The sequence below is a fragment of the Hyperoodon ampullatus genome (genome assembly GCF_949752795.1).
Source record: "Hyperoodon ampullatus genome assembly, chromosome: X".
In the NCBI taxonomy this organism is placed as follows: domain Eukaryota; kingdom Metazoa; phylum Chordata; class Mammalia; order Artiodactyla; family Ziphiidae; genus Hyperoodon; species Hyperoodon ampullatus.
In genome coordinates this window covers 68,570,500-68,583,707 of record NC_136913.1, presented here as the reverse complement: position 1 = coordinate 68,583,707, position 13,208 = coordinate 68,570,500, and positions in this window count along the sequence as shown.

Below are 13,208 nucleotides of genomic sequence, written 5' to 3'. Positions count from 1 at the left end.
ATATGGTATACAAATGTTTTTAAAGTACAAAATTATATAAATGTATAATTATTTCAATATATTCCACTGCCATAAATGATTTATTTTAAAATTATTAGTTAAAGTGCTTAACCCTTTATCTTCAAATAGTCTGCTAAAAATCAAGTCTGCTTTCAAGGAATTGGTCTTAACTGTGCTTTAATTAATATTGTTTGAGTCATATTGAAAACAATTACTATACCTTAGAATGTGTTTGAGAGATGAATAGTTATATATAGTTTGGATTTATGCAAACTGATTTAAACTATTAATATACCCACTGATTTTTCAGTAATCTAAATGCAAATAGGTTTATCAAATTCACTACCGTCCTTTTTTATTTTTATTTTCTTTCCCTTCCTCTCTTCCTTCCCTCTTTCCTTCATTCTGTTCTTTTCTTTTGGACTTAAAACTTATTTCCCAAAGTACTTATGTCAGTCTTTTGCATGAATCTTTAGTGCAATTTTAAGACTTCCAATTTTCCCTACAAACTCTACAAGAGTACAAAAGGAAAAAGCAGATTTGATTCAAGACACAATTTTCCTTTAATAGGTCCGTAGTGTCTACTAAAAATGTTTCCAGGAAACCTACTTATTCATATATAAAGGTTTTTGAGTAGAAAATAAAACAATACAAACTAAAATACATGAGAACTTAGACTTACCTTTTCCGAATGTCAGGATACCTAAAGAAAGATTCAGTCTTCTGAGATTCCAACAGTCCAAACACAGGAAAAGTCCCTTTTAGCTTGTTTTTTCTCAGCTCTTGCTTATACCTCAGAAAGATAACTTTAACCGCACAAAATGAAACGGTTCTGCTTTCCATTCATACCTTAGGGCTGAACCAACTAATAGAAGAATAATGTGGGTTGAACACATATATGGTATGGTAATGATCACATACTAAAAGAGGATCTTGAAAGTGTTTATTCAAGATGCAAATGAGAATGACAGTGGGAAATGTTAACAGCAATAGCTTTCTTCATTCAAATGAAGATAGAGACAAGGATGTTTTAATTTTTTTAAGTAGAAAAAAGAAGTATGGTAACCAGCATATTTTGTAACACTGAATAATTAAAAATAACTTAAATAGCCATCAAAAAGACAATGGTTAACTTATGATACATCTATTGTATGAAATACTAAACTGAGGATTTTTAATGATGGAATGACACTAAAAATAAGGAATTACTACATAACAGTCATTCTAAATGTTCTACATATATGACTTAATTTAAAACAAAAACTATTATCTCCATTTTACAGAGGAAACAAAGACAGAGGAATGTTATATACTTATTGAAGTTCACAAAGTTAATAAATGGTGGAACTAGGATTTGCACCAAGCAATTGGATTCAGAATCCATACTCAATCACTACACTGTATTACCTCTATGTTTATTGATGGAATGCAAGTTGCAGAACCATATAAACAGTACGATTCCATCATGTGTTGTGTGTGTACTATGTGCCAAGCTCTTTTCTAAATACTTCACATATACTAATTTAATCCTGTTAACATCTATATGAAACTGATATGATAATTACCATTTATCTATGAAGAAACTGAGGGACAGAAAGGCTACATAAGATGTCCAATATCACACAGTTCTAAGTGGTAGACTCTGGATTAGAACCCAGGCAGCCTGGCTTTAAATACTGTGTGCTTAACTTTCCTGCTACAACAGATTTTTTCTCCCTTTTAATTGACTTAATATATGTAATCATGTTGTGGAAAAGAATACAAATCAAACTGTTAACCGTGGTTTCTTCTGGGAGGGGGTTGGCAGGGAGAAGGTGAAGGGGTAATTTTATTTTTTACTCCCTATACTTCTATACGGTTTGAATTATTCTACAATGTGCATGTATTCATGTATTATTTGCATGATTGAAAAAGAGTCCACATACATAAAAGGACAAGAAAAAAACAATGTTAATTTCTTTGAATGTATTTTCTTAATCTCACAGGAGTCTGACCCACTCTTTAGAATGATTTTAAACCCAGATACAAACTGCCAAAGTAGATTGGAAAGCATGAACAACATTTCTGCCTAGTTGATACTTACAGCTACAATTATCAATACAGCTTTTGTTTTACAAATAATTATTTCAGAATAGTTATCACAAACATCTTACAGAATAGGTTAATTCTAATTTTGTATACCATACCAACCACTTTTTCTTAGGTTGTCAAAGACAACCTCTTGTAAGAAATAGTGTATTAATTTAGCATGGATGCGAGGGAATGGCTCACAGCAAAATGAGAAAATACTTCACAACCCCACACCAGAAAGATAATGAAAACAACTGAAAAAAAAAAGATTTTTCTACCACTGCTATCACAAAGGAATAGTAGAAAATGGAGATCTCAAATTGTTTCTAACCTAAACTCCTTCACTTGTTACACCCCATTTCCTTTGCCTTACTCATCTCTATATCTGGCTGATCCAAATTTTAGCAGTCCTCTGTCCTAAATATCTCTGCCTTTCACTACTGTCATTTTGTTCTTGGATTCTGCAGCTGCTTCCAATCTTGCCCCCTTTCAAATCCAGTTGACATGTTAGATTTATCCACCTTCTGCACAAACATGCTAAATCCTTCAATGGCTTCTAATGGATTAATAATAATAGATACAATTTATTGAGTGTCTCATAAGTGAAAGATGCTTTTAGGCAACATCTGCACTTATTTAATCTTCTCAGCAAATCTGCAAGTCATGATTTTCTACGTTTTCACAAAACAGAAAACTGCCTGGAAAATGCTAAAAATCAAAATCTAACATGAAACCTGAAGGTCTATGTGCTTTTCCCTGTTTACTTTCTTAACCTCTATTCCTCCACTTGCTCCCCAAAGTTGCAATTACCATGTTGCTTCATGACTTTTCCTTCTACCTAAAATTCCTTTATTCTTATAATTACCTTGCAAATTATACATCCTTCAGGTCAATTTAGCACTCATTTCTTCAGATCCCTGAAGTGTCTTGATCCACCTAGCCTGGTTTAGATTTTTCTACAATTCATTTACCTCATCTCATTAGTTATCACTCTCTGAGTTCCTTGAAGGTAAATGATTTTTTCTTATCCATATTAATGTGTTTGTTTCCAAGCAGCATGCAGAGTCTGGCATTTATTATCATCAATAATTATTATCATTTTCTGAACTACCTGCTTGTCAGACCGTATGCTAAACACTTTTACATACTCAGTTCTTTTACTCCTCACAGATGATGCTGTCATGTAGGCATCGCCCTTCTCACTTTAACAACAGAGAAACTGACATTCAGGGGAAATAATTTGCCTGAGACCCATAGTTACGAAGTGGAATCCAAATGTGCCTAACACAAAAGCTGGTTCTGAGGTTTTTTGGCCCTTCACTCTCAAAAATACCTGAGCTACAAAGGTATTGAAGGGAAAACGAACATTAAAGTGCAAGGTCATCTTTTTACACAGGGGGAGAGGAAGTGCTAGAACAGTCAGGGACTATTGCACCCACTAGCACACAAACCAAAAGGTTAATTCCCAGAAGGAAGGGGTGCCCTGAAAAGCACATCCTCGAGAAGGAGGAAAGGCAAAGGTAAAAAAGATTGCTATGGTGGTCCAGTCCCGTCCAGGTAAGCATTGGCACCCTTTGCTCTGTTCCTACAAACCCAAGCAATATGAGTTTTAATTTATTTGTTTTCTTCACACTTCATTTTATGTTTGGCCATTTTCTCCCTCAGGTGTCTTGGCCCTTCCTTCGTGGCCGCCTTTGCCAAACACTCACCACCATTCCCAAGCAAGGAGGTGGGAGAAGGGGCATCAGGAATGCAGAGTCCTTTGGCTCTTCCTGCCACTCCTCCCCTGAGCCGTGCAGATGAAGAGAGAAAAGAGGCCTTAACTAGAGTTTATCCTCCTTGAGAGTTCAGGCCCACCCCACAGGCCGGGTGGAGGGTGGGGGTGGGGAGCTACAGCCTCCTAGTCACTAGGCGCCCAGAGTTCCCAGAATGGGCGATCGCTTGCGCCACAAGGGCACTTTTTTACCAGCCAATCCTGAGCGCAGGGCCCCTGGCGCTTAGCAACCGCCCTGGAGAAGGGCCGGGCGTTGGGACACAGCTTCTAGCATTGGTGAGCAGGACGCAACGGTGAAGTCGCTGACTCCGGGTTACTTCTGCAAAGTAGCCTCGGAGTGGAAACAATGAGCTCCATTAAAATCTATTATACCAGCGTGTTAGAGTCTAGGGAGGTGAGTGGAAAGAGAAAGAGCCTCAGCATGCAAAAAGGACTAAAGTGAAGACATTCCAGTTGGGGACTTCAGGATTGTGCTAAGACATTACCATCCCTTTCATGCCTTTCATTCTTCAGCTCCCTCCTCTAGGTTTTCGGGGTGGGAGGTGCAGGGGAGAACAGAGAATGGGGTTAACACCCTCTCTCAGTTTGTGCTCTAAGAACTGATTGATCTTGGAGGTTTCTGTGTCTTGAGCTCAACTTCAGGGCTTCCAATAATTTTATGGATGTTTCAAATGGAAGAGGTAAAGAACCTTGTTTAGGATGAGAGGGGGAAAATGCCAGTGAGTGAACGGCCAAAATCTTCAGAGAAGTCTGGGCAACCCCAAAAAGAAAAACTGATTAATTTCAAAGAAGAAGGTGTATTTGCATAGATCAAACATTTCTTAGCTTAATTAGAGCTTAGATGAATTATTTTGACCAAGATGTAAGAAATATTATAGAACAATGTTTTCCAACAGCAATATATTGTGAGCCGCATATGTAATTTTAAATTTTAAGTAGCCACTTTTAAAAAAGATGAGATTAATTTTAATAGATTTTATTTAACACAGAATAGACTAAATGTTATCAATGCAACATACAATCAATATAGAAATAGAAATATTATATATTACTTTTTCATATTAAGTCCTCAAGATTCAGTATGTGTTTTGCATTTATAGCACATTTCATTTTGGACTGGCCACACTTCAAGTGCCCAGTAGTCACATGTGGCTAGTGGTTATCACATTAGACAGCTCAGTTACAGAGCTGGCTAAAAATGGCTAAAAATCTCATACAGCAAAGTTTTGGGAGAAGCATGAAAACTGATTTGGAATTGATTATATATGGTTGACAAACATTCATCACACTCCTGCTGTGTGTCAGATATCATGATAGGTGTGAGGAATGAGATTTGATCTCAGCCTAGAAAGAGTGCATTGCTTTTCATAAAGCCTCATCAGGTAGATTAGGGATTTCAACTGGGTACTAAGAAACAATAGCAAGAAGTAGTTTAAAAAAGAAAATTATGGGCCATTTAACTAGTTTTTTTTTTTAAACAGTGTGAATTATGTTATTGGCTATGGTACTGAGTCTGTAAGAGGGAATGAAATCCATAAGGACTACAGTGGATGGAGTAGAGAACTCACCCAAGTGTTGATCTGTGTCACTCAAACTCTAACATAAAAATAATCTAGAGGGTGTATTAAAACATTCCTGAGACCCACTCCCAGAGATTCTGACTCTGTAGTTTTGGGGTGGGGTAAGCCTGATGCTGCTAGTGTTATGAACCACACTCAGACTAGCACTGCTCTTAGCAACTGTTCTTCTCTTAATGGGTTCCTCTGAAAACGTTTTGAAAAACCACTATAAAAATGTGAAAGTCACACGCACCATGCTTTTGCAATTTTAAAAACGAATGAGCCTCAGAAAGTGAAAATGTTGCATTTGGGAATTTCAGAAATTTCTCAGCAGTTGGAAATAAGCAGGGTTTTCCAGGCATGACCAGATTACATTTTCAAGTCATCAGACAAAAAGCCTACTCACATGCACATTCACAGAAATCCCATTTGAATAAACTGGGGTTTGTACTTGTCAAAATGCTTTCACATAAGTTTTCTAAGTCTAACATCACAGGTTTTATATGACAAAAATGCCCGACTGTCATATGAAAATGTAGAAACCTCAAAGTTTAATATTTATCTTATAGCCATTAACAAAAAGTTGTAGTTATAAAATATGCTTAAAAGATAACCAACTATTACAATTTTACTTTAGCAGTAATCTGTGTTTCGGGGGAAAAGACAATGTGCAGAAATACAGTATAGTAACAGATGGCATAAATCTAACTCTTCATATGAGAAGACATAGCAAGAACTGGCCACTTTTATCCACTCACATATTTGTAATCTTAATCCCCTGGTGTATTTATTAATATTGTCCCATGGATTATCTCTAAATTTAGGCATAGACTGTGATTATGGTTTTATTTTATTGTTTATTTAAGTATAGTTGATTTACAATAGTATATTAGTTTCAGGTGTACCACATAGTGATACAGTATTTTTTTTTTTTTTTTTTTGCAGTACGCGGGCCTCTCACTGTTGTGGCCTCTCCTGTTGTGGAGCACAGGCTCCAGACGCGCAGGCTCAGCGGCCATGGCTCACGGGCCCAGCCGCTCCGCGGCATGTGGTATCTTCCCGGACGGGGGCACGAACCCATGTCCCCTGAATCGGCAGGCAGACTCTCAACCACTGTGCCACCAGGGAAGCCCCATGATTCAGTATTTTTATATATTATACTCCATTAAATGTTATTGCAAGATAATTGCTATAATTCCCTGTGTTATAATTTCTTGTTACTTATCTATTTTATAGAGAGGTAAGTATTTCTTAATACCATACCCCTAATTTGCCCCTCCCCCTTCCCTCTCCCAGGTGGTAGCCACTAGTTTGTTTTCTATATCTGTGAGTCTGTTTCTGTTTTGTGTATATATTTTATCTGTATTATTGTTTTAGATTACACATATGATTGATATCATATAGTATTTGGCTTTTCTGTCTGAGTTATTTCACAAACCATAATATTATCTAGGTCCATCCATGTTGCTGAAAAATGGCAGAATTTCCTTCTTTTTTATAGCTGAGTAATATTCCATTGTGTATATATCTATATCTATATCTATATATATATATATATATATGCCACATTTTTTACATTCATCTCATGATGGACATGGGTTGCTTCCATATCTTGTCTATTGTAAATAGTGCTATTATGAATATTGGGGTGGATGTATCTTTTCAAATTAGTGTTACTTTATTTTTTTTCTGGATATATACCTAGGAGTGGATTTACTGGATCATGTGGTAGTTATATTTTTAGTTGTTTGAGGAAACTCCATACTGTTTTCCATAGTGGCTGCAGCAGTTTACATTCCCACCAACAATGTATGAGGATTTCTTTTTCTCCATATCCTATCCAACAATGGTTATTTGTAGACTTTTTGAATGGCCATTCTGACAGGTGTGAGGTAATATCTCACTATTTTGGTTTGCATTTCTCTAATAATTAGTTATGTTAAGTATAATTTCATGTGCCTCTTAGCCACTATATTTCTTCTTAGGAAAAATGTTTATTCAGGTCTTCTGCCCATTTTTTGATAGGATTGTTTGGGATTTTCTTTTCATTTTTTTTGGTATTGAGTTATATGAGCTGTTTATATTGAATGTTAACCTCCTTTTAGTCATACCATTTGCAAATATTTTCTCACCTTCTGTAGGTTGTCTTCTAATTTTGTTGATGATTTCATTTTCTGTAGAAAATATTTCAGTTTGATTAGGTCCCATTTGTTTATTTTTGTTTTTATTTCTTTTGCTTTAGGAGACAGATCCAAAAATTAGTGCTATGATTTGTGTCAAAGAGTGTTCCACCTATGTTCTCTTCTAGGAGTATATGGTTTCAGGTCTTGTGTTTAGGTCTTTAATGTATTTTGAGTTTATTTTTGGATTTGGTGTTAGAGAATGTTTAATCTCGTTGTTTTACATGTGGCTGTCCAGTTTTCCTGGCACTACCTTTTAAAGAGACTGTCTTTTCTCCATTGTATATTCTTGTCTCCTTTGTCATAGATTAATTGACCATAGGTGTGTAACATTATTTCTGGGATCTCTGTTCTGTTCCATTGTTCTAGGTGTCTGTTTTTGTTCATGTATGATACTGTTTTGATTATTGTAACTTTGTAGTATAGTCTGAAGTCTGGGAGGGTGATACCTCCAGCTTTGTACTTTTCTCAGGATTGCTTTTGCAATTTTGGGTCTTTTCTGTTTCCATATGGATTTTAGGATTACTCTAATTCTATGAAAAAATGTCATGGGCATTTTGATAGTGATTTCCTTAAATCTTTAGATGTTTGGGGTAGTATGTCAATTTTAACAATATTAATTCTTCCAATCCAAGAGCACAGGATATCTTTCCATTTCCTTGTATCACCTTCAACTTCCCTCATCAATTTTTCTAGTTTTCAGTGTATAGGTCTTTCACCTCCTTGATTAAACTTATCCCTACATATTTTATTCTTTTTGATGCAAATATTTGAATTTTATTTTATTTATTTTTTATACAGCAGGTTCTTATTAGTTATCTATTTTATACATCTTAGTGTATATATGTGAATCCCAATCTCCCAAATCATCCCAGCACCAGCAACCCCCAGCCCCCACCCCACTTTCCTCCCTTGGTGTCCATACACTTGTTCTCTACATCTGTGTCTCTATTTCTGCCTTGCAAACTGGTTTATCTGTATCATTTTTCTACATTCCACATATATGCATTAATATATGATATTTGTTTTTCTCTTCCTCTTTCTGACTTACTTCACTCTGTATGACAGTTTCTAGGTCCATCCACATCTCTATAAATGACCCAATTTTGTTCTTTTTTATGGCTGAGTAATATTCCATTGTATATATCTACCAAATCTTCTTTATCCATTCATCTGTTGATGGGCATTTAGGTTGCTTCCATGACCTGTCTATTGTAAATACTGCTGCAATGAATATTGGGGTGCATGTGTCTTTTTGAATTATAGTTTTCTCTGGGTATATGCCCAGTAGTGGGATTGCTGGGTCATATGGTAATTCTATTTTTAGTTTCTTAAGGACCCTCCATACTGTTCTCCATAGTGGCTGTATCAATTTACATTCCCACCAACAGTGCAAGAGGGTTCCGTTTCCTCCACACCCTCTCCAATATTTGTTGTCTGTAGATTTTCTGATGATGCCTATTCTAACTGGTGTGAGGTGACACCTCATTGTAGTTTTGATTTGCATTTCTCTAATAATTAGTGATATTAAGCAGCTTTTCATGTGCCTCTTGTCTATCTGTATGTCTTCTTTGGAGAAAGATCTATCTAGGTCTTCTGCCCATTTTTGGATTGGATTGTTTTTTTTTTTTTTGATATAGAGCTATATGACGTGTATATATATATATATATATATATATATATATATATAGTTGTTGTTGTTGTTGTTGTTTGTTTGTTTGTTTTTGGCACGCGGGCCTCTCACTGTCGTGGCCTCTCCCATTGCGGGGCACAGGCTCCGGAAGCACAGGCCCAGCAGCCACAGCCCATGGGCCCATCCGCTCCGTGGCATGTGGGACCTTCCCGGACTGGGGCACAAACCCGTGTCCCCTGCATCAGCAGGTGGACTTCCAACCACTGCACCACCAGGGAAACCCTGTTTACATATTTTGGAGATTAATCCTTTGTCCATTGATTCATTTGAAAATATTTTCTCCCATTCTGAGGGTTGTCTTTTCGTCTTGGTTATGATTTCCTTTGCTGTGCAAAAGCTTTTAAGTTTCATTAAGTCCCATTTTTTAATTTTTGTTTTTATTTCCATTTCTATAGGAGATGGGTCAAAAAGGATCTTGCTGTGATTTATGTCATAGAGTGTTCTGCCTATATTTTCCTCTAAGAGTTTTATAGTGTCTGGTCTTATATTTAGGTCTTTAATCCATTTTGAGTTTATTTTTGTTTATGGTGCTAGGGAGTGTTCTAATTTCATTCTTTTACATGTAGCTGTCCAGTTTCCCCAGCACCACTTATTGAAGAGACTGCCTTTTTTCCATTGTGTATCCTTGCTTCCTTTGTCATAGATTAGTTGACTGTAGGTGCGTGGGTTTATCTCTGGACTTTCTATCCTGTTCCATTGATCTATATTTCTGTTTTTGTGCCAGTACCATATTGTCTTTGTTACTGTAGCTTTGTAGTATAGTATGAAGTCAGGGAATTTTATTCCTCTAGCTCCATTTTTTTCCCTCCTGTCTTATTCATGAATTTAGAGGAAAGGCTTTCAACTTTTCACCCTTGAGTAAGATGTTGGCTGTGGGCTTGTCATAAAAGGTCTTTAATATGTTGAGATATGTCCTTCTATATCCACTTTGATGAGTGTTTTTTTTTTAATCATGAATGGATGTTACACTTTGTCACATGTTTTTTCTGCATCTGTTGAGATGATCATGTGATTTTTATCCTTTCTTTTGTTAATGTAGTGTATCACATTGATTGATTTGTGAACGTTGAACCCTCCTTGTTATGCTGGAAAGAATCCAACTTGATCATGTTGTATGATCTTTTTATGTATTGTTGGAATCAGTTTGCTAATATTTTGTTGGGGATTTTGACATCTATATTCATCAAAGATTTTGGCCTGTAATTTTCTAGTTTTGTACTGTCTTTGTCTCATTTTGGTATCAGAATAATGGTGGCCTCATAGAATGAATTTGGGAGTGTTCAGTCTTCTTTAATTTTTTGGTATAGTTTGAGAAGGATAGGTATTAGTTCTTCTTTATATGCCATCCAGCCTTGGACTTTTGTTGATGGGAGGTTTCTTTTTTAATTACAAATTCAATTTCACTACTAGTGATCAGTCTTTTCAAATTGTTTCTTTCTTCTTGATTCAGTCTTGTCGGGTTGTATGTTTCTAGAAATTTGTCCATTTCTTTGAAGTTGTCCATTTGTTGGTGTATAGTTGTTCATAGTATTCTTTTATTAATTTTTGTATCTTTGTGGTATCAGTTGTTATTTGTCCTCTGTCATTTATTTTATTTCAACCCTCCCTCTTTTCTTCTTGTTGAGCCAGCCTAAAGGTATATCAATTTCGTTTATCTTAAAAAAAAAAAAGCAGCACTTGGTTTCATTGATGTTTTCTATTGTCTTTTTTGTTTTGATTTTATTTATTCCCTCTCTGATCTTAATTACTTTCTTTCTTCTGCTGAATTTGGGCTTTATTTCTTCTTATTATTCTAATTTTTAGGTGGTAGTTCAGGTTGTTCATTTGAGATTTTTCTTGTTTTGTGGAAGGCCTGTATAGCTGTAAACTTCCCTCTTGGAACTGCTTTTGCTGCAACCCATAGATTTTGGAGTGTTGTGTTTCCATTTTCACTTGTCTTGAGGTATTTTCTGATTTCCTCTTTGATTTCATCATTGACCCATTGGTTTTCTAGTAGCATATTTTATAGTCTCCACATGTTTTTTTATTTTCCCATTTTTCTTTTTGTACTTGATTTCTTGTTTTATACCACTGTAGTCCAAAATTGCTTGGTATAATTTTTATGCTATTAAATGTGTTGAGATTTGTTTTGTGGCCTAGCACGTGATCTATCCTGAAGAATGTTCCATATGCACTTGAAAAAATATGTATTTTACTGTTTTTGCATGGAATGTCCTGTAGATATCTATTCTGTCATTTAAGACCACTGTTGCCATATTGATTTTCTGTCTGGATTATTTGTCCATTTGTGTAAGTGGAGTGTTAAAGTCCCCTACTCTTATTGTATTATTGTCTATTTCTCCCTTTATGTCTCTTAGTATTTGCTTTGTATATTTAGTTGCTCCTGTATTGGGTGCATATGTTTAACCAGTGTAATATCCTCTTTCTGTATTGATCCCTTTTTTATTTTATAATACCATTCTTTGTTTTTTATTATAGCCTTTGTTTTAAAGTCTATTTTCTCTGATATGAGTATTGTTACCCTGCTTTATTGTCATTTCCATTTGCATGAAATATCATTTTTCAAACTCTCACTTTGTCTGTGTTTGTATTTTTTAGCCCTGAAATGAGCCTCTTGTAGGCAGCATATTGAAGGATCTTGTTAGTTGGTCCAATCAACCACCCTTTGTCTTTAGATCAGAGCATTTAATCCATTGAAATTTAGAGTAATTATTGATAGGTATGCACTTATTTCTATTTTATTATTTGTTTTCTGGTTGTTTTCATATTTCTTCTCTGTTCATTTCTTCCCTTATGGTTTGATGATTTTCTTTAGTAGTATTCCTGTGTCCCTTTCTTTTTGTTTTTTGTGTATCTATTGTAGGTTTTTGATTTGTGGTCATCATGGGATCCATATACATTGATTCATAATTGTATCTACTTGTTTTAAACTGGTAGTCATTCAAGTTCAAGCACATTTTAAAGGATCTATAGTTTTTTACTCCCTTCCACCACATTTTGTCTTTTTGATGCCTTATTTTATATCTTCATGCTTATCCTTTAACAGTTCACTGTAATTATAGTTGCTTTTATAATTTTATGGTCTTTTAATCTATGCACTGGCTTATTTAAGTGATCTTCAATCCTTACTATATATTTTTCTTTCTTAGTGGGATTTTCCCTTTCCTATAGATTCTTACATCTTTTCATTTAGACAAGATCCTTTAACATTTCTTTTAGGGTAGGTTTAGTATTGATGAATTATTTTAGTCTTTGCTTGTCTGAGAAGTTCTTTATCTCTCCTTCTATTCTAAGTGATAATCTTGCTAGGTACAGCATCCTAGGTTGCAGGTCTTTCCCTTTCAGCACTTTGAATATATCATGTCACTCCCTCTGGCCTGCAAAGTTTCTGCTGAAAAAATCAGCTGGTAGCTTTATGGGGTTCCCTTATAACTGACATTTGTTTTTCTCTTGCTGCCTTTTGAGTTCTCTTTTTATCTTTTGCCATTTTAATTATGATATACTTTGATGTGGGATTCTTTGGCTTCATCTTGTTTGGGACCCTCTGTGCTTCTTGTACCTGGATATCTGTTTCCTTCTTCAGGTTTAGGAAGTTTTCAGTCATAATTTCTTCAAATATTTTGGATACCCTTCTCTCTCTCTTCTGCTTCTGGAACCCCTATACTGTGAATATTGGAGTGCTTAATGTCATCTCAGAAATCTCTTCAATTGCCTTCAATTTTGTAAATTAATTTTTCTTTCTGCTGCTCTTATTGGGTGATTTCCATTATTTTATCTTCCAGATCACTTTTGCATTCTCTCATATCACTTAGTCTGCTATTCATTCCTTCCAGTGTTTTTTATATCAGCTATTGAATTATTTTTGATTGGGTCTTTTTTATATTTTATAGTTCCTTGTTTAAATATTCAGTGTTTAGATCAATCGTTTTTCC